We start from the raw sequence: 20,425 nt of genomic DNA, 5'->3' as shown, positions 1-20,425 counted from the left end.
GGACGCGTCTCGGGCTTTCCCGGAGCCGCTAGTACCCCCGAGCCGCTGCCTCCGGGTGCAGTGCGATCCGGAGCCCCCAGGTCTGGTGCTGTCAGCACCCGGTCTGGGTGGGGAACCAGCCCTTCCCGGGGAGCAACACGCCCCTCTGCGCCCCAGTCATTCACAAAGCGTTGCCTGCCGTTTTCCCCACTACTACTTTGCCGCCTCACACCGAAGCCTTTCAGCCTCTTAGCAATCTGTCGCATGTGGAGTTTAAAATAGCGGAAGAGGCACAGAAAGGCGTGTGTGTGTGTGTGTGTGTGTGTGTGTGTGTGTGTGAGAGAGAGAGAGAGAGAGAGAGAGAGAGAGAGGGAGAGGGGGAGAGAGAGAGAGAGAGGGAGAGAGAGAGAGAGACCCTGCAGGACTAGGTGACTTGAGGCTCCTAGCTGAGCTCAGGAGCAAGGGGCTGAGCTGTTGGGTGGGTGTGAGTCCGGAGTCAGGGCTGGAAGATTCCTGTTGCAGGGTTAGGTGCATTGCGGTCAGCGTGGGTGGGGTGGAGGCCCTGTGGTCACTCTGTGGAGGAGGCACTGGGAGGGGCCCCTTAGAGTCAGGGAGGCTTGGCTGGGTTTTACCCCTGGGCTGGAATGGGGTCACTACACACGTGACCCGTTTGAATGGCAGGGACCCCCCAGAGCTGGCCCCTGGTCTCCACTGGGAATTATCTTCCGGGGAACTGGCTCCCAGCCACACCCGCTTACCACAGGCCTGAGGGTCCTGTTGGCAGACGCTCCCAGAGCCACGTTGGGGGGCACACGCTGCCTTCTGTGTGTGCTTCCCATTCGGGGTTCGTTTCTCTGCGCTTTCTGTTTAATCTCCTTCCCTCGGAAGTCCTGGTGAGTGGACACCTGAAGGCCGAGTGACTGGGCGTGTGGGTGCTTGTGTCCCGGGTGCTGGGTTGAGAGCCCCGTTCTGCTCCCCACAACTCTTGAATAGCTTCTATACCGGACACGATCCTTGAGTGCTTAGATTTTTCGGGAACGTTTGAGAAGACTTGGCCCCTTCCAGGGAACGAGCCTCCCGCAGCCTCTGAGTGCAGCAGGAGGGTGAGGCACGGAGCTTGGGGACGGAGGCTGACATGTCTGTCCTTGGACAGTGAGAGCAGTGCTGGGCTCCGGCTCCCCCACCAGGACCCCCGGGGCTCTCCTGTGCTCGGCTCGCGAGTGTCCCCTTGGTTTTGGGGGTGGGGGGATGGGTGAGGTTTTCATGCCGATGGGAGCAGCAGGTCTGCTCTCTGTGCAGATGAAACCTTGGTGCGTGTTCTGCGTGTCTGCCGGGGGGGAGGGCTGGGGTTACAGGAGCCGGGTCTGTGCTCAGCCTGCAGGAGGCCTGGGGCTGGGTCGCACCTGTCCTTCAAGGACAGCATGGAGTGACTGTCCTCTACTTGCACTGTCCCTCTCCGAGGGCGGCATGACTCATCTGTGACACTGCTTGGTGGGCTGCAGCTCCCCTCCACGGGACTGAGGGGGGGATCCTGACCAGGCCCCCTCGGGCTCCGAGACTCACATCACGTTTATGCTGCCTTGGGGCCCTGGAAGGCCTCTACCCCCAGGGCAAGAGGGTGCTGCCTAGGCAAGGTGCCAGCTGTGAGGAGGAGTAAAGGTGACCCTAAAGACGCCTGGGCAGATGGGCAGCATCTGAGGAACTTGGGAGCGTCAGGGTGGCTGGGGTGGGGGATCAGGGTCAGGGTGTGACAAGTCGAAGGTCATGGTTTGACTCATGCCCTCCAGCCCTGTCCACCGAGCTCAGCCTCTCCCCCGCCTGGAAGAGGAAGGACCAGGCAAAGCGGCAGGGTGGCAGCGGGAGCCATGCCTTGGCACGGGCCAGGCCTGAGGGCCGGGATGCTCGTGGGAAAGTGCATCTTCAGCCACAAGCACCAGGTCACTTGGCTCAGAGAACGATTTCCCTGCATGTGCAGGTGGAAGAAATGCAGTGGGTGATAAAGCTCCCCTTTCAAAGGGACTGAATTGTCTTTGAACTCATTTCAAAGCCAATTATAGTGTGTGTGTGTGTTTTAAGTAAATGTTTTTATTTTGAGCCCTGATAAGAGTTTTCTTGGCACGGGGGCAGTCTGGTGTGTTCATTCACAGCCGGGCAAAGTCATTCATGAGGCGGGCCCCCGATGGATGCTCGTCTCAGGACAGGAGGGTTTCGCCTTCAGTAGGTTGGAAGTGGGACTTGAGCCTTTCTGTCCCCAGCTTCATGCATGGATGTGGGTGTTACTGCTCTGCCCCCCCCCCCCCACTGAAGCCTCGGCTGCCCGCTGGGGTGGTGTCTCCCCAGCCTGCACCTCCCCCCGCCCCCCGCCCTGCTGCCCTGCGCAGCCCTGCAGCCGGCCCCCTCAGAGACCAGCATCCCTGTACCAGCTCAGGCTCCTGCTTCCTGCGGCTGCGGGCGCCTCTCTGGCTGACTCAGTGCCCAGTAGCGGTGCGTTGTCTGAATGGGCCATTGTCCAGTGATTGTCCCACTGCCTCCTTGCTAACCGATTGTGACTCTACCAGCCCTTTGGTGTGCCTAGACCCCTTTTTGTCTATTGAGGTGGGGCACTTTGGACTGGGTGGCAGATGCCCACGTTGCCATATTCTGGGCTCCCAGTGTGCAGGCGTGGAGGTAAGGCCTCGCACTCGGCGTCTGGAGAGGCGGGAGCAGGTGTGGAGTGAAGCCGGGCCAAAAGCGGGGCAGCAGGGGGCCTGGCACTGTGGAGGCCTGAGCACAGGGCCCCGTAGAAAATGAGCAACTGAAGGCAAAACCCAGCCATCAGGGAAGCGAGAATAATGGCGACTCCAGGCCATAATGACGGCTCTGGGGTGTTGGAAATCCCTCTCCTGCCTCTGAATAGCTCCGATAGTGGTGAGTGACCATGCAGAAGAGTCAATTCAGACACATCAGACCATTTAGGGGCCATATTTATTTTGGTTCAATATGAAATTAACTTTATTGAATTCCCTGGGGTAGAAAATGCTTATTTGTACTAACTATTGACTCCGGGGTGTCAGTGAGGAACTTGGCATATTTAAGAAGCAGTCACATGCAGGCCGCTTTCTAGTCTTTCACTGTGAAATTTAATCCGGATCTGCCCAGGGGTGTGCCCGGCTCTGCACAGCGGCCTGTTAAGGCCTCTGGTCTGTGCTCTGGGCGCTTCCCTGGGCAAGCAGCACGAGACCTGGCCGCTGTGTCACCTGTGGGCGTGTCTGGGGGAGCAGAAGCCTGAGCCTGCCCCAGGGGCGGGGGCCTGGCGGTGGGGGACACAGCAGCCCCACGTTTCTCGGCCAGTTCCTGGGGGTTGTGCATTGTGAGGCCTGTGGACCAGCCCAGTCTGTGCACCTTGGCTGATAACCGCTGGCCTAAGAGGGCGGGTGGGCGGGTGGGCCACTGAGAAGTGTCAGCCAGCCCCCGCTGTGCGTTTGCAAAGGCTGTAGGCAGAGCGTCGAGGGTCTGTCCTTCTCCTGCTGTGCTCTCAAGCCTGAGGCCTGGCATCCAGTCTCCTTGGCCTCGGTGTTCTCGTCTGTGAAATGGCAGGAGTGTTTGTGGCCTGATCGCTTTGCCGGCTTGCTCTCAGCGTGAACAAGAGGAAATGAAGAGCCTTCTGGGCCGCGCTGGCACACGCTCCACATGCAAAATGTAGTAGCTTTTATTTTTAGCCTGTTTGGCGTCCGCTTGGGTTGGGCACATCGTATTCTCGCAAGGTGGTGAAATGTCCCCCTACGTATGGGAGCTTAATGGTCTCGACATGCCTACACTGCAAAATCTAGCTTTCTGGCATTTAGAGCTCGATCTGGCGCTGCTGGCTGCACGTTTGCAGGGGGCAGTTTTTCTTGGGGCTCACCTGCACCCTTTATTGACCTGCCGGAAGACCTCTGTGGGGAGAGGCTCGGCCACATGGTCAGGTGGAGGCACCTGAAGGAAAAGGATGAGTTTGTGTGGATGTGCTCCCCCTGGGTCCTTGTCAGGGCCCTCGTGCCTCTCCCCAGAGACGTGCATCCCGGCGGCACTCTGGTGCCTGCTGGCACAGCTCTGCCCGTGCACCTCCCTTTTAGATGGGGGCCTCCACAGCTTGGGGCCACTCCAGGGATGCTCGGGAAACCAGCCCTGCCAGCCCGGAGGCAGCTCATGGCTCCAGCTCCAGCCCGGAGGCAGCTCTGCTTAGACTGCTGGTACTTGCTGGGGGGCGGGGGCCACATGCAGTGATGTTTGCAGGGCGCCGGGGCTGCGCTTGGTGACTCTGGGGCTTCCACGTGCAAGGCAGGTGCCCAGCCCTTAGAGCCGTCTGTCACCTGGACCTGGTGCCTACTCCCCAGATCCCTTAGCCATCTGAGTTTGCAACCTGCGCTCCAAGAGCTGGAGGGACCTTGGGGATGGTGAACCTCCCTTCGAAGAGGGGAAACTGAGGCCCTTGCATCTGGAACAAGGCGTGGCCCAGGCCTCTGCCCGGGCGAGGAGAGTCTGGGGGCCGCTCAGTCAGGGGCAGAACCCCACTCTCCCCAGCACGCGCTGTCCATAGCCAGCTCCCGCAATCACCCCGGGGCGGGCCTCTCTGAGACGCCTCTTCCCCATCAGGCTGGAGGCTCCAGCCTCCTCCCGAAAGGCCACGCTCCATCTGGAGAGGGCTGAGATGCCATTTGTGACAAGGGCCCTGCGCACTACCTTGATTGTGTCTGTTTCTGAAGAAGGCTGTAATTTGGGAGCCAGGGGAAGCGAGAGAGGGAGGGAGGAAGGAAGGAGAGATTGTGAGGGAGGGAAGAGAGAGAAAGCAAAGGAGGCGGCGGGGACCATGTCTCGGGGCCCATTCGAGTCCCTGGGGTTCTGTCCCCAGGGAGTATGGGTGTGCAGGTGAGGGTGCAGGCGCCCTCCCGGGGCTCCCTCTTTCTCTGCACTGCTTCTCTTTTCTTCCTGGCCAGGGCATGAGCCTCCTCGCTCTGTCCCAAGTAGGACCTGGAGGCCTCCTGGCCCCTGGCCCTCAGCCCTGCGGGGGCCGTTCTCCCCCAGGGGGCCAGGAGAGCAGATGGCCCCTTCAGGGACCGGGTGATCACAGACCTCTGAGCCAGGCCGCTCTCTGCCTCTCTGTGAAGCTCAGTGCCTGAGGCCGGTCTTAGCAGAGGGGCAGTGTGGGTGGGCCAGACTCCCCCTCATCTGTGTTTTAGGGTCCCAGGCCCACTTCTGTGGAGGCCTTTCATTTAGCCATTTATTGTTTTGTTTTGTGGGCTAACACCTGGCGGTGCTTGGGGCTTCCTCCTGGCTCTGCACTCAGGGGTCTCTCCTGGCGGGGCTCAGGGTGAGGGAGTCTCTAGGGTGCCTGAGATGGAACTCGCGTCTGCCGTGCGCAAGGCCAGTGCCTCATCCACTCTGCTGTCTCCCAGCACCTCCCTTCAGCCCACTTAGTCGTTAATCGGAGTATTGAGCGTCTCGGGGGCAGCCCCCGTCCGTTTGTGGGGCATCCAGGCTGAGAGGCTGCGGCATTGCTACCCGCTGGACATAGAGTCATAGGACACCGATTCATGGGACAGCGGGCAGGGCGTTTGCTTTGCACGTGGCTGACATGGCATCCCATGTAGGATGCTGGGTTCAATCCCCAGCACCCCATATGGTGCCCTGGGCCCCATCAGTAGTGATTCCTGAGCACAGAGCCAGAAATAACCGCTGAGCATTGCTGGGTATGGCCCCGAAACCAACCAAACAAAAAATCAAAGCAAACCACGGCTGCAGTTTTAAATCTTCTAGTAGCCAGTTAGAAGTTAAATAGGTAATATTAGTTTTGATAGACTGTCTCATATGATGCAGTATATCCAAATGACCGTTTCAATGTACAGTCAGTATAAAAAATGATTTTTATTTTTGTTTTGGCAGTGCTCAGGGCTTACTTGTGGCTTTGTGTTCAGGGATCATTCCTGGTGGTCCCTGGGGAACATCTGAGGTGCTGGGGACCAAATCTGGGTTGGCGACATGCAAGGCAAGTGCCTTACCCACTGAACTGTCTCTCTACCCCAGAAATGATTGCGTTTTTAATATCGAGGCCAACCCTAGCAGTGATCAGGGACTTGGGGAGACTCCTGAGCCCCAAATTGAAGCTTGTCCTAAAGGCCCAGGCGTGAGTCAGCTGGGTGGTGTTAGGAGGCCGATAGGCTACATGCAGCAGTGCTGTTGGTAGGGCTCAGACTTAGGGTCTTAACACGCTAAGGAGGTGCTCTCCCTATGTGCTAAGTAGTGCGCTAGCGCTTGAACCATCTCTGTGGCCCTTTAGTGAGGTCCTCCCCACCCCCCAGCCCTGATTTTTGTTCCTAGTCATTAGACTCCAGTGTAATTTTAGTTTTCACAGCACTTCTTAATTTGGTCATGGCACATTTCAGGTGTTCAGTGGCCATATGACTGCTGACTACCTAATTGGGCTGGTTGACAGTCAGACCATAAATACACGTGCCTTGCCGTTACCTGTACTCCCAGGACCTCCAGAAGCCCAGGGGGTGGGTCATGCTAAAGAGAGAAGCTTGAGTGGCTGACAGGGCCATTTGGAGGCTGGGAAACGTGATTCACTCCCCTGAGGCTGGCAGGGAGGGGAGGGGAGTGGTTTGGAGGAGAGAGGCTGTGTACCCCCTGGAGGCCCCCCAGCCTCTGTTCCCCACTCAGCAGAGCATGGGATGCTGCGTCCCCACCCTCAGAGATCCAAATAAGGTGGCGCTGGAAGCAGATGCCTGTACCCCTGGGTCGGGGGTGGAGGGGTGGGGTCAGCGCATTTTTTTTTCATTGTGAGATCAGGATAAAGTTCATTGTCCATTGCTGTGTCCACTTGGGAGCAGGGAAGAGGCCAGGTCAGTTGAGGACATCACAGCAGTGTGGGACATTTGGGCCTCCTGTGCTCTCTGGGGAGAGGGTCTGGCCTGTCCAGAGTTGGGGGCTACGGGGGCTTAGCACACTTATCTGCCCGTCTTTCTCCTCTCCCGGGCTTGGGGAGGGAATCCTGGGGCTCGGGAAGTCTTTTCATGGGCAGAGTGCTCAGGGCCGTGTGGACCTTCCTTGCTTAGTGGTTAGGAAGTGACCCACTGGGACCAGGGCAGACATTCGGGCAGGTATGCTGTCCCTAGGCAAAGAGGCCGGTGCACATGCTCACCCAGCCTCAAGGGGGCGCTGCAGCTACCGTTCGATTATCCAGAAACCAGACTCAAACACAAAATGTTGGCAAATAAGTTAGATAATCAGAAGCACCTCGAGGCCCTCTGTTCACTTATCAAATACTTTCTCTTCTTGTCATCATCTTTCCTCCTCCTCCTCTTCCCCTTCCTCGTCCTCCTCTTTTCTTTTTGGGCCATATCCAGTGGTGCTCAGGAGTTCTGGTTCTACACTCAGGAGTCACTCCTGCCAGTGCTTGGGTCCGTATGCGAGGACTGTCTGTCTCTCCAGCCCACAGAACCTTCTGCGGCTGCGGGCCCTGTGGTGTCCAGGCTGTGGCCTTGCCGTGGGTGTAGGCCAGCATCAGGAGAAGCACTGGGCACTTCCTGTGAGCAGGCCCGGGCTTCTCCGAGCCTCCCCTCGGCATCCTGGCTTGACCCTGACGCCTGCCTGTGGGTGGGGCTGGCAGCGATCCTTCACCCGCTCTGCTCGTCCCTCTGCCTGGCTTACAGGCCAAGCTGGACCCCGATTCTGTGAGGGAAGCCGAGCCCAGAGGGCACCAGCATGAGCCTGGGCTGCACCGGTGCAGCGGCAGTGTGGGGCCTGGGGTGACGGCTGGCCCCATGGCTGGAAGGATCGGGGCCGAGGCACGAGGGCCGATAGTCAGGTGTGTGCAGTGCTCATTAAACTGCACCAGTCAGACGTGAGCCACCCGTGGTACTCGCCAGCAATAGGTGTGGCCACCCAGGGGAGTGGCCGACAGCTCCTGGCAGAGGAGCCACAGGCCTGTCCCTGGCCAGCAGGTCCCATGGGAGCGCCCCTGTCTCTGCCCTGGGCCCCCAGTTCTTCCCACCTGTACGATAGGGGGAGGGTCAGTGCATGACTCCCGTGTTCCCAGCCCAGCCCACACCCTTCACCGGCCAGAATGGGCAGCGAGCCATGTGCGTGTTGTGTGTGTGCAACGTGTCTGTATGTGTTTGTGTGTATATGTGCATACGTTTGTACATATGTCTATGTGTGTATATATATGTGTATGTGTTTATGTGAATGTGTGTATGTGTATATATATGTGTGTATGTGTGTGTATGTATGTATCTGTATATATGTGTATATGTGTATTTGTGTGTATGTGCATATATGTGTATGTTTGTATATATGTGTATGTATGTATCTGTATATATGTGTATATGTGTATTTGTGTGTATGTGCATATATGTGTATGTTTGTATATATGTGTATGTTTGTATTAGTGTGTATGTGTGTATGTATATGTGTATATGTTTGTATATGTATATATGTGTATATTTGTGTGTCTGTGGATATGTGTATAGCATAGAGAGGAGAGAGGAGAGAGGCAGAGAGGGGAGAGAGGAGAAAGGTGGGGCGGGGGGGCCCTAGCGCCTGACCTTATCTAGCCATGCCTTCCCTTGTCCTTCCTCAGTGACGCAGGCCCAGCCGCTGTGTGGGCGTGGGGGCTGGGGTGCGAGTGGAGAGAAAGGGGCTGCCCTGGCCGGGCCTGCCTGAGGCTGCTGGAAACTGGAGCTCGTGTCGGAAGAGGGGGAGCCCATGAATAATACAGCGGAGGGCGGCTGCTAACTGGGTGACCTGGTTGCAGCCAGTGTGAGGCCTGGGCGTGTGGACAAGGGCAGAGGGGACGGAGCGCGGGCCGGCGGAGAACAGACTTCTCCCTCTAGCTGGCCAGCGAGTTCTTGGTGCAGTCGGCCCCTCTGTGCCTCAGGCCTGTGGCCGTGTGTGTGTGTGTAAAGTCCAGCCCCCCAGCCCTGCCCTTGGCCTTCCCCTGCCCTCTGCTCTGGCCTGCTCGCTGAGTGGGCAGTGGGCCTGCCCAGGGGAAGCCCTTCCTACGATCACCCTTACCCTTCCAAGCTGTCCGCTCTCCGCCTTCTCTGGAGCCCCTGCAGACCCAGGCCCGACAGGACTGTCCTGACTCCTGTGGCGCCCCCTCTGAAGAGCTCTAGTGGATGAGAGTAGAGGGCCCACTTCTGGCTGGCGTGGGTGATGCCGGGACTCATGGCTGTGTGCCAGCTTCCTGCCTGGACCCCTCACACTTGGTGCCGTCCAGCGGCCCGATGGTGGACTTTCCCCGGAGAGCAGAGGGGGAGGGGAGGCACACCGGGAGCTTATGGGTCGCTCAAGGGAGGCCGGGAGGGCCAAGGTGAGATGCTAGGTGCCCCTCTGGGGGGCTGGCTCTGCCCCAAGCCTTCACCTGCTCCCTTGTCCCACGGCCGTCAGCAGAGACCCCGAGCCACCTCTCACCAGCTGCCTCCGCCCGCTCCTCTGGGCCTGGAGCCCTGAGTCTCCTGCCCTTCCCCTGCCCCATCCGCAGACTCGCCTCTGCTCCCTGCGGGGGCTCGGGGGCTCTGGGCGGATGCAGGGAGACCCCCGGGCTGTGTCTTCTTGCAGTGCTCACTGCTCACCTGGGGGACATTTCTCCCTGGTGCTGGTGCCACCCAGCTGCAGGCCCAGCTCTCCACGAGCTGCTGGGAAACTCGGGGTGTGTAATTAATCTTTCTGTTCTTCAGTTTTCTCATCTGGAAAATCAGGATAATAACATACCTAGCTCAGAGGGGGATTGGGAGGGTTAATGAAATATTGGATGTCAAATGCTTAGAAAAAGTGCCCGCTGTATAGTACACACTCAACAAATGCTATCACTTATTGGTATGCTTCCGCTATCCCCAGTTGTTAGTTATTCTCAGCAACCCACAGTCTTGCAGCTGCACAGGGTGTCAATACCTCTCCAGTCATCTTCCTTAAAAGGCTGTGTCGCTTAAAGGAGCGGGAAGGGGGTGGGTAGTCCTAGAAGACTTCCTGGAGGAAGGGCCCTTTCCCTAAGTTACAGCTTCTCTCTGTGTGTAGAGGAGAGCGGGTGGCACAGCGGTTAGTCACACTGATAGTGATGCCAAACCAACCAGGAATCCCTCTATCCAACCTTTGTATTGTGGGAGAAGATGCACAGAAGCGTGGATAGGTCCCCCGTGTGCAGCTGACTCACCACGGGTGACTATTCCCATGAAGGTCACTACCATTCAAACCATAAAATGATCGATCGCAGGCCACCTGCCTGTCACCGGTCCCTCAAGTTTCCTCCTATCCTGATCCATCTGCCTGATTCTGGGCTTTATATAAACTGACCCCCACTGCCTGTTCTCTGTGACCTCTCCTCACCCCCTTATTCCTGAGAGTCGTCCCATTGTGTTATATTACTTGGTTCCTGTATTTTCTAGCATTCAATGTATAACAGGACATTCTACCATAGCCTACTTTTTTTTTTTTTTTTTTTTTTTTTTGCTTTTGGGCCACATCTGGTAGTGCTCACGGCTTACTCCTGGCTCTGTGCTCAGGGATCACTCCTGGCAGGTTCAGGGGATCAGATGGAATGCGAGGAAGAAAGAAAACCTGCAACAGCCACATGTAAGGCCAACACCCTCCCCGCCGTCCTGTCTCTGTAGCCCCCACTGGCTCACCTCTCACCCACTCTCCTGTGCTGGGCCCCGTCAGGCCACTACACTGTTCAGAGTGTCGGTTTTGCGTCTCTGGTGCCTGCAGTTCTCCTGGGAACATTGGGGCTCTGCAGCACTGCAGGCTTCGGGTGTAAGGCAGGCAGCCGTCGGAACGGACGCTCGCTGTCCTGTAATGTCGGTCCTGGCTTGGGCCTCCGATGCGTTTGTTTACTTGGGGCGCTTTGCATTTCCAGCTACAGAATTTAGAGCCCGATTTTGAAATTCCACAAAATCCCCAAGAGATCAGATTGAGGCAACATTGGAGACATGCAGCTGCCCCCACACCCACATTCGCCTGGCTCCCCTCCCCCGCAGCAACTGTGTCCATCGCGGCCCGTCCCCCAACTCTAAACAAGAGCTGCCTCTCCTTTCTGCCCGTATTTGTGGGGAATACTTCATTCCCTGCTACAGGATTTTTGCGTAGGTAGCTAGAGGTAGAGTTCCCACGGCCCATGGCAGTTCCACTTACTATTCCTTTGCCTCGTTTCAGTTGATGAATTCCATTTGGTCAATTGAAATCTTCACCATATTAAGCTTCTCAGACCAAGGGCAGGAACTATTTCTCCTTTTACCTCGGTCTTACTAAACTTCTTTCATGAGTGCCTTTTAAATTTGTTTGTGTCGAGGTCCTACACTTCTTTTATTAGATCGGCTTCTGTGTGTTTTATGGTTTGGGTAGCAGTATAAATCATATTTCAAAATTGTTTTCAATTTGAACCCCTTGTTTCTGGTGTGTAGAAGTAAACTTGATTTTCAGTTTTCACAACTGATTTTTTAAAAAATAGTCACCTGATACAATAACCTTCATTAAATTTGCTTCTTAATCGGCAGTTTAGCTATAGGATGTTTTGTTTCTTTAACACATGTGGTTGTTTTATATTAATAAAGACTATTTTATAACTCCTTTATAATACTTACATTTTTTTTCTTGCTTCATTGCAATCACAGGGCTTAGTATAATGTCTGGTACAAATAGTTGTAGCACATCCTAATTTCGCTTAGAGTAGTTCTCATTAGTTTGCCGCAGGTTTTTGGAGATATCATTTATCTAACCAGTGAATTTTTGTTCTATTCTTATTTCCACATTTGTGTAAGATGTAACAAAATCTCCCATCTTAAGCACTTGTTAAGGCCAGTGAAATATGTTCACCATTTTTGCACTTGCAGCTGCCACTCCCATCTGTTTCCAAAGTTTTCATCATCCTGAATTCACCTCAACTCTGTACCCATTGAACAGTCAGACTAACTGGGGGCTGGGGCAGAGCACCTGCATTGCGTATTCGAGACTTGTGTGTCCCATGGCATTCCATTCCCCCAATTCTAAACCAATTCTAAATTCTGTCTGTCCTTTCTCCCGTTATCTGTGGAAGCCTGATGTAGGATAACATGGGGTTTGTCCTTTTAACCTTGCCACAGGGAACTTAGTTTACCTTAAAGCAATGTCCTTTCTGTATGGACATAGGAAGTCAATTAATATTATGCTTTGTAACTTAGAAGTTGATTGACTCCAATAATATTTACTCTTGGGCATCTGCTTTCTTGACTCAGTTGCCCTTAGTTCCTAGCACCAAAAGCAGGGTCCCGATGAGGGACGGAATGGACCCAGGGCAAGCTGTGAGCTACCCTGGCATCAAAATGGGCCAGGCCAAAGTGCCATAATACTCAACTATAAGTTGAGAACATGGTCATAGACAAATGCTGTCATGATCCAAAAGTAACGACGAGACTAGGACCCTGCTGGGGTTAGGAAGACTAACCTGACTTGAGGACTGTGGTCTGGAATATATAGTGAATGTCCTCAGGAAGAATCAAACTTTAACTTTAATATATCTCTTACTGTTCTCATCCAGAATGACATTGTTAGAAATATTAGAAGTAGATTTACTGCAACTGATTAAGTGGATTACTAGCTGAGGAAAGAAGAAAGCAACACACCCTGGATGGGATCCCGCCATTAAGCGGATCTCCTAGTAATCTGGAGTAATCTCCTTAGATGAGATTTTGTTAATCTCCTGGAGGAGTGGTCTTACCCCTTTTTGTTGATTTGTTAATGTCAACCCACCTTTGTGTCACCACCCTATGTGATTGCTATATAAACTAAGACTGTAAGAGAAGAGAGAGAAGACACAGAAGCAGAGCACAAGGCGAAAGAGAATCAGGGAGTCATCGGAGCCAGAAGCAGGGGAAAGAAAGAGCACAAAGCGAGTGAGAATCAGAGTCAGAGTCAGAGTCATAAGTGAGATCGAGTAGAATCCAGAGACTGAAGCAGAAGGGCTCCGGAGAGAGAGATCGGAAGGGAGATTGGAAGAGAGATCGGAAGAGAAAAGAGGAGGGACGACAGGGACAGAGAGAGGTCGGAAGAGACCAGAGGAGAGACTACAGAGACAGAGATAGACAGACAGACAGAAGAGAGCACAGCGGCACACACAGAAGCAGAGCACAAGGAGGAGCCATCCCGATCCAGTTCATACACAGCAGCTCAAGAGCACTGAATGCAAGTGGAGAGAGAGAGAGAGAGAGAGAGAGAGAGAGAGAGAGAGAGAGAGAGAGAGAGAGAGAGCGCCACACATCACCCCTTCCGAGCGCGTGTTTATAATTTTTATAGTCTCTGTTCTATTTCTGGACTCTCTGAGTTTGATTCCTGTGGGCACTTCATGTAAGAGGCTTCCAACAGTTGATGTCTTTTGTGTTGTCTGATGTGGTGGAGCATGGTGTTCTTAGGGTCCATTCATTTGGGAGCATGTATCAGAAGTCCATTGCTTTTGAAGACTGAATAAAACTCAGCTGTATACCTACGTGACACTTTGATTTTCCATTCATTTGTTGATGGACATTTGGATTGTTCCCACCTTCCGGCCACTGGAATATACTCTTAGGAATATTTATGGACCAGCCGTGCTTTCCGGGAACCACCTTTGTTCCCTGCTATAGGATTTTTGACTCTGTATCTGGAAGTGGAGTTCCCACATCCCATGGAAATTCCACATTTACTTGTTTGAGAACCCATCACTCTGGTTTATGAGAGGGCTACATCATTATATATTCCCACCAATCAGGCAGAAGGCTTATCATTTCTCCATATTCACTACAACTTGTCATTATTATTTTTTCTGGTAATAGCCATGTTAATGGAGTATGAAGTACTATCTGATTGTGATCTTGATCTGTGTTTCCTCATCGGCCCATGGTATGTCTTTTATGGAAAAATGTCTATTTGAGTCCTTTACCTAGTGAAATTTTCAGTGAAGTCTTTTGAGCTCTTTTGTTATTATTAAGTCGTAAGATTTGTGTATTTACAATTGTGCATAGCAATAATTTATCAGATATGTGATTTCCAAGTATTTTCTCCCATTTTGTGCCTGCTTTTTCATTCTCCTGAGTGTCCTTTGATACACAACAGTTTCAGATTGTGAAGTCCACTTCATTTTTTGTGTTGTTGTTTGCTTTTGATGTCACAGCCAAGAAACCATTGCTAAACCCAATGCTATGAAGAGTTCCCACTATATTTTCTTCTAAGCCTCTTATAGCTTTAGTTTTTACTTATAGGTCTTTGACTCATGTTTAATTTTCCATAGTCAGTATTTGGCAAAAGCCAAAGTTAATCCTTTTGCCAGTGGATATCCTGTTTAATCAGCACCATTTGGTTTTTGTTTGTTGTTTTTGTTTTTGAGCCACATCTGGTGATGCTCGGGAGCTACTCCTGGCTCAGTGCTTAGGGGAGGGCTGTGTCTCTCGGTGCTTTGGGGGATTGTGCAGTGCTAGAAATGGAACCCAGGGCTTCTGCATGCAAAGCCTGCACTTCAGCCCCCTGATCTATCTCCCCAGCCCCTAATGAGCAATGCTTATTGAAAAGACGGCCTTTTCCCCATTGAATGGCGTGTGACTCTTGTGAAATGTACATTAACCGTATATGCATGCAGGGGTCACTTCGGGGATCCCTGTACTGCTCCATGGGTCTATATTCTTGTCCTTACAGCAGTACCGTGCTGTTTTGATTACTGTAGTTTACTAACAGGTTTTGAAATCAGAACATGAAGTCCTCCAATTCTGTTCTTTTCCAAGATTGTTTAGGCTATTCAGGTCTCTTTGGATTCCATATAAATATATTTTCTCTTTTTTGTTTTGTTTTGGGGCTATACCCAGTGATGCTTAGAATTTCCTCCTGGCTCTACATTTAAGGATCACTTCTGATGGACTTGGGGACCAAATGCGGTGCCAGGGATTGAACCTGGGCCTACTGCATGTAAGGCCAGTGACCTACCAGCTGTACTCTTGCTCCACATATATCTTTAGGATGGGTTTTCCTGTTTCTGTGGGGGAAAAAATCTATTGTGTTTTTGCTTGAGGTTGCATTAAATCTAATTGTCACTTTGGGTACTAGAGTACCTCCACAGTATTAAATCTTCTAATCCATAGCATGCATGGCTTTCCACCTATTTTTGTCTCCTTGATTTGCTTCAGTAATGTCTTACAATTTTCAGTGTACAATTTACCTTTTTGGTTAAGTTTACTTTTAAACATTTTATTCATTTTAAAATTAATGTCATGGACTTGTCTAATACTTGATTTGGAATATTTAATGTTAGTACATACAAATAAACCTTTTTGGGGGTGTTGATTTTGCTTCCTGTAAGTTTGCTGAATTTATTAGCCATAATAGTTTTTTAAATGGTGTCTTTAGAGTTTTCTACATATAAGATTATGCCATCTGTGCATGGAGATGATTTTACTTTTTTATTTTAATTTTAAATTGGAAAGTTCTTGCCTAATTACTCTGGCCAGAATATCCAATGCTGTGTTGAGTGGATATGTAAGTAATAAGTTGGCATATCATATTGTTCTTGATTTTTAAGGGAGTAGTTTCATTCATTAGCTCTTGAGAGTAGTATTAGTGGGGTTGTTCCATATATGGCCTCCTCTAATTCTTTTTGCTAAGAATTTACTAAAGTCATAACTGGATGTGGAATTTCACCAAATGCATTTCTTGTATCTATTGAAATGATTGTAGAATTTTCTTTCTGATGATGTGGTTGACTATATTGATTGATTTTTGAAAGTCAGCTAACCTTGCATTCCTAGGGGGAAAAATCCAGCTTGGCCACAATGGATTATTCTTTTTTATCCTTTGTGGTTTCATAATCCCTTATCTGTTGTTAGAGTAGCTATCAAAATTTTTCTTTTTCAGTGGGTCTGTGGATTGTTAATATTCTGCTTAAGATTTTTTCGTCTGTGCTCATGAAATAGAATTGACCTGTGATTTTCCTTACTGCTCTAGTCAGATTATAGTGTTATTGTTGCTGAGCTCACAATATAAATGGGAAACTAGTTCTTCTTTTCTGTTTGTCTACAGGAATTTGGACATGTTTTGTGCTATTTTTTCTTAAATAGTTGTTTTAATGTTTAAAATATAATAGTCATGTGAGTGTAGATTTCTTAGTCGGAAAGGGTTTTTTAATTATAGTTTTGATTCTTTAGTAGGACTTTTAAAATATTTTTATATTTGATATTTATTTTCTGTGTCAATTTTTGTCGTATTTTTAGAAGTTTTATTTTTATTAGTGAATCACCATGAGGTACAGTTATAGGCTTACAAACTTTCATGCTTGTGTTTCAGTCATACAATGACCAAGTATACATCCCTCCACCAGTGCCCATTTTCCATCACCAATGGTCCCAGCATCCCTCCCACCACCCACACCCGGTCCCCTCCACTCCGCCCTGCCTCTGTGGCAGGGCGTTCCCTTTTGCTCTCTCTCTCTCTCCTTTTGGGTGTTGTGGTTTGCAGTAGAGGTATTGAGTGGCCATAGTGTTTGGTCTATAGTCTACTTTTGGCACGCATCTTTCAACCCGAATGGGTCCTTCCAACATCCTTTACTTGGTGTTCCCTTCTCTATCTGAGCTGCCTTTTCCTCCAGCATGTGAGGCCGGTTTCTAAGCCATGGAGCTTAAAAGGTTTTTAAGCATTTTTGTATGATTTCAAATTCATTAGTGGTATCTCTTGGTTTTTGTTTGTTTGTTTGTTTGGGGGGGGACCCACATTTGATGGCATTAGGGGGCTATTTTCAGCTCATTGCTCCGGAGTTGCTTCTGGGGGTTCTGGGAAATTGAATTGGGGGTGGGGGTGCCCTCTGCATGCAATGTATGTGCTACGGGCCCAATTATAAATGTCTCCCTGATTTTTCTTCTTTTTTTTCTTTTCAGAGAACAAAGGTTTCAAATTTTTATTTTTTAATCCCCTACCCCCCACCTTTCCCCTGTTATTAATGATGTCCCCGGTGTTTTGGTGACCCGGGGCCATCCACTTGGTTGTGGTAATGGCCGGGAGCCGCCCTCTTCAGCTGTGGGGCTTCACCTGGGCTCAGCGTTGACAGTTCTGACTGACGCTCACACATGTGCTTTCTGGGGCTCGCACTCCTGGCCTCAGTGCTTGCACATCTCGTGTTGTTCTTGAGCATCTCTTGGAGTCCCAGGGAATCACAGAGCTTCCAAGGATCCAAGTCCATTTTTTCTTTTCGGGTCACCCAGTAACAGGGGTTACTCCTGGCTCTGCACTTAGGAATTACTCCTGGCGGTGCTGGGGGACCATATGGGATTCTGGGAATCGAACCCAGGTCGGCCGCGTGCAAAGCAAACACCCTACCCTCTGTGCTGTCACTCCAGCCCAATCCAAGTCCATTTGACTCATGCGTGCTGCACGGGGATCAAACTCAAGTTCTCAAGCCTGTAAGGGAGGTACTTGGCTGCTGAGCCATAGCATAGCCCCTGTGACTATTTGCAATTCATTTATTTTTTAATTGAATATGTGTGAAGTAGACCATCACAAGAAGCTGTTCAGGACTGGGTTTCAGCCATACAATATTCCCAGAGCTTCCATCCATCCACCAGTGTCCATTTCCCACCACCAATGTTCCTCCCTCCAGCCCCCCTCTGCCTCTGTGGCAGGCACCTTTCATCTTTTGCTCCCTTTCTGTCTCTTTCTCTCTCTGTCTCTCCTTTTGTGCGTTATGGTATGCAACTGGGTGGCGGCTTTGGGTTGTGGGTGTCCTACCTGAGTTTTCTGTATAGTCTTTGTCCTCTGTAGATTCCACAGTGACGTTTTCATTTCTTTTTCTTCTCCCCACTCCTTGCCTTTTTTTTGTTTTTTGATTTTGGGAGCCACTCAGGACTTACTTGGGACTCTGTGCTCCTGGGTCACTCCTGGCAGTGCTCAGGGGATGTGGTGCCGGAAATCAAACCTGGGCCACCTGCATGCAAGGCGTGCTCCCTCACCACTGTCCTCGCTCTCTGGCCCCGGAGATTTTCTTTCACATTCTTGATGTTGGCAATATCTGCCTCCGCTCTAACTAATTATCTTGTTAGTCATTGGATTTATGTTAGTCTATCCCAAGAATCGACTTCTAGTTTCATCGATTTTTAACTATTGAATTTTGTTTTCAGTTGCATTTCTGTTTTTATAAGGAACTAAAATCGTTTCCTTCTACTCTCTTGTATTTACCCTCCTGCTTTTCTTTTCTTGAGCCACGCCTGCCCTGGGGTGCTCTTGATGATGCTCTCAGCCCCTGAGATGCTGGGGCTCAGACTCAGGCCTCCCCGTGCTTATGCTCCAACCCTCTGAGCTGTCGTCACTGTCACTGTCATCCCATTGCTCATCGATTTGCTCGAGCGGCCACCAGTAACGTCTCCATTGCGAGACTTGTTGTTACTGTTTTTGGCCTGTTGAATATGCCACAAGTAGCTTGCCAGGCTCTGCCGTGCAGGCGAGATACCCTTGGTAGCTTCCCGGGCTCTCCAAGAAGGGCGGAGGAATCGAACCTGTGTCGGCACATACAAGGCAAACGCCCTACCTGCTGCGCTATGGCTCCAGCTGAGCCGTCATACAGTCCTGATTTACTTTGACATGGGGATGTGGGTGAGGATGGGACACATTCAGTGATGCTCACTGACTTCTTCTGGCTCTGTGCTTGGGTGGTGGTGGCTCCCACTGGTGGGTGGGGGACCAGCTGGGGATCAAACCTGGGGCCCCAGCAGGCAAAGCATGTGCACTACCCCTTTGAACTCTCTCTCTGGCCTACTTTACTTCCTAAACCCCCTTGGAGAGAGCAGAGACATAGGACAGGGTTCCTGCCCATCATCCATATGATCCCCCAAACCCTGTGCCTAGTGACCCTCCAGCACAGAGGCAGGAGGAAGCACAGCTGGGTGTGCCCCCTCCCAACAAAGCCCCCCCAAAATAAATAACTGAATAAAACCACTGTTGCGATAGATCTCCTCTTCCTCCTTGCTATATATTTTCCTTTACGTATACTTTTTTTTTTTTTTTTTTTTTTTTTGCTTTTTGGGTCACACCCGGCGATGCACAGGGGTTGCTCCTGGCTCTGCACTCAGGAATTACTCCTGGCGTTGCTCAGGGGACCATATGGGATGCTGGGAATCGAACCGGGGGGGTCGGCCGCGTGCAAGGCAAACGCCCTACCCGCTGTGCTATTGCTCCAGCCCCACCTTTACGTATACTTTTGTTATCACTGTATCACTGTCATCTCGAAGCTCATTGATTTGCTTGAGCAGGCACCAGTAATGCCTCCACAACAGACTCGTTGTGACTGTTTTTGGCATATTGAATATGCCACAGTAGCTTGCCAGGCTCTGCCTGTGGGCGGGATACTCTCGGTAGCTAGCCGGGCTCTCCGAGAGAGGCGGAGGCGGACGACTTTTGTTATTATTGGGTTAAATTCCCCCCCCCCCGATTTCTATTGTAGTTCCTTCTTGGATTAATGGATTTTTAAAAGAACTTTGTTGCTTTCTTTGCAAAGTTTGAGAGTTTCTTTCTTTTTTTTATTTATTTTTATTTTTTTAAAATTAATTAATTTATTTTTAATTCGTGAATCACCATGAGGGCACATTTACAGATTTATACACTTTTGTGCTTATGCTTCCCTCATACAAAGTTCGGGAACCCATCCCTTCACCAGTGCCCATTCTCCACCACCAGTAAACCCAGCATCCCTCCCACCCTCCCCGATCCCATCTCCCCCCACCCCGCCCTGCCACTGTGGCAGGGCATTCCCTTCTGTTCTCTCTCTCTCTAATTAGCTGTTGTGGTTTGCAATAAAGGTGTTGAGTGGCCACTGTGCTCAGTCTCTAGCCCTCATTCAGCCCGCAACTCCCTTCCCCCACATGGCCTTCGACTACATTATAGTTGGTGATCCCTTCTCTGAGTTGCCCTTTCCCCAGAATGTGAGGCCAGCCTCCAAGCCATGGAGTCAACCTCCTAGTACTTATTTCTACAATTCTTGGGTGTTAGTCTCCCACTCTGTTATTCTATATACCCTAGATGAGTGCAATCTTTCTATGTCTGTCTCTCTCTTTCTGACTCATTTCACTCATCATGAAACTTTTCATGCCCATCCTCTTAACTACAAAATTCTTGACCTCCTTTTTTCTGACAGCTGCATAGTATTCCATTGTATATATGTACCAAAGTTTCCTCAACCAGTCATCCGTTCTAGGGCATTCGGGTTTTTTCCAGATTCTGGCTATTGTAAATAGTGCTGCGATGAACATACATGTGCAGATGTTGTTTCGATTATACTTTTTTGCCTCTCTGGGATATATTCCCAGCAGTGGTATTGCTGGGTCAAATGGGAGCTCAACCTCTAATTTTTCGAGAGTAGTCCATATTGTTTTCCAGAAGGGCTGAACCAGTCGGCATTCCCACCAGCAGTGTAGAAGGGTCCCTTTCTCCCCACATCCTCTCCAACAGCGGTTGC

At 51.1% G+C, this 20,425-nt stretch overlaps 1 protein-coding gene across 1 annotated transcript in view; it reads left to right on the top strand.

Annotated features, from left to right (window-relative positions):
* The window catches only part of LOC101540238 (cadherin-23), a 299,164-nt gene that overhangs the window by 935 nt on the left and 277,804 nt on the right, over nucleotides 1-20,425 (top strand). The window lies entirely within an intron of this gene.

The sequence above is a fragment of the Sorex araneus genome, chromosome 3 (genome assembly GCF_027595985.1).
Source record: "Sorex araneus isolate mSorAra2 chromosome 3, mSorAra2.pri, whole genome shotgun sequence".
Lineage (NCBI taxonomy): Eukaryota > Metazoa > Chordata > Mammalia > Eulipotyphla > Soricidae > Sorex > Sorex araneus.
This window is presented reverse-complemented; position numbering and strand designations above follow the sequence as displayed.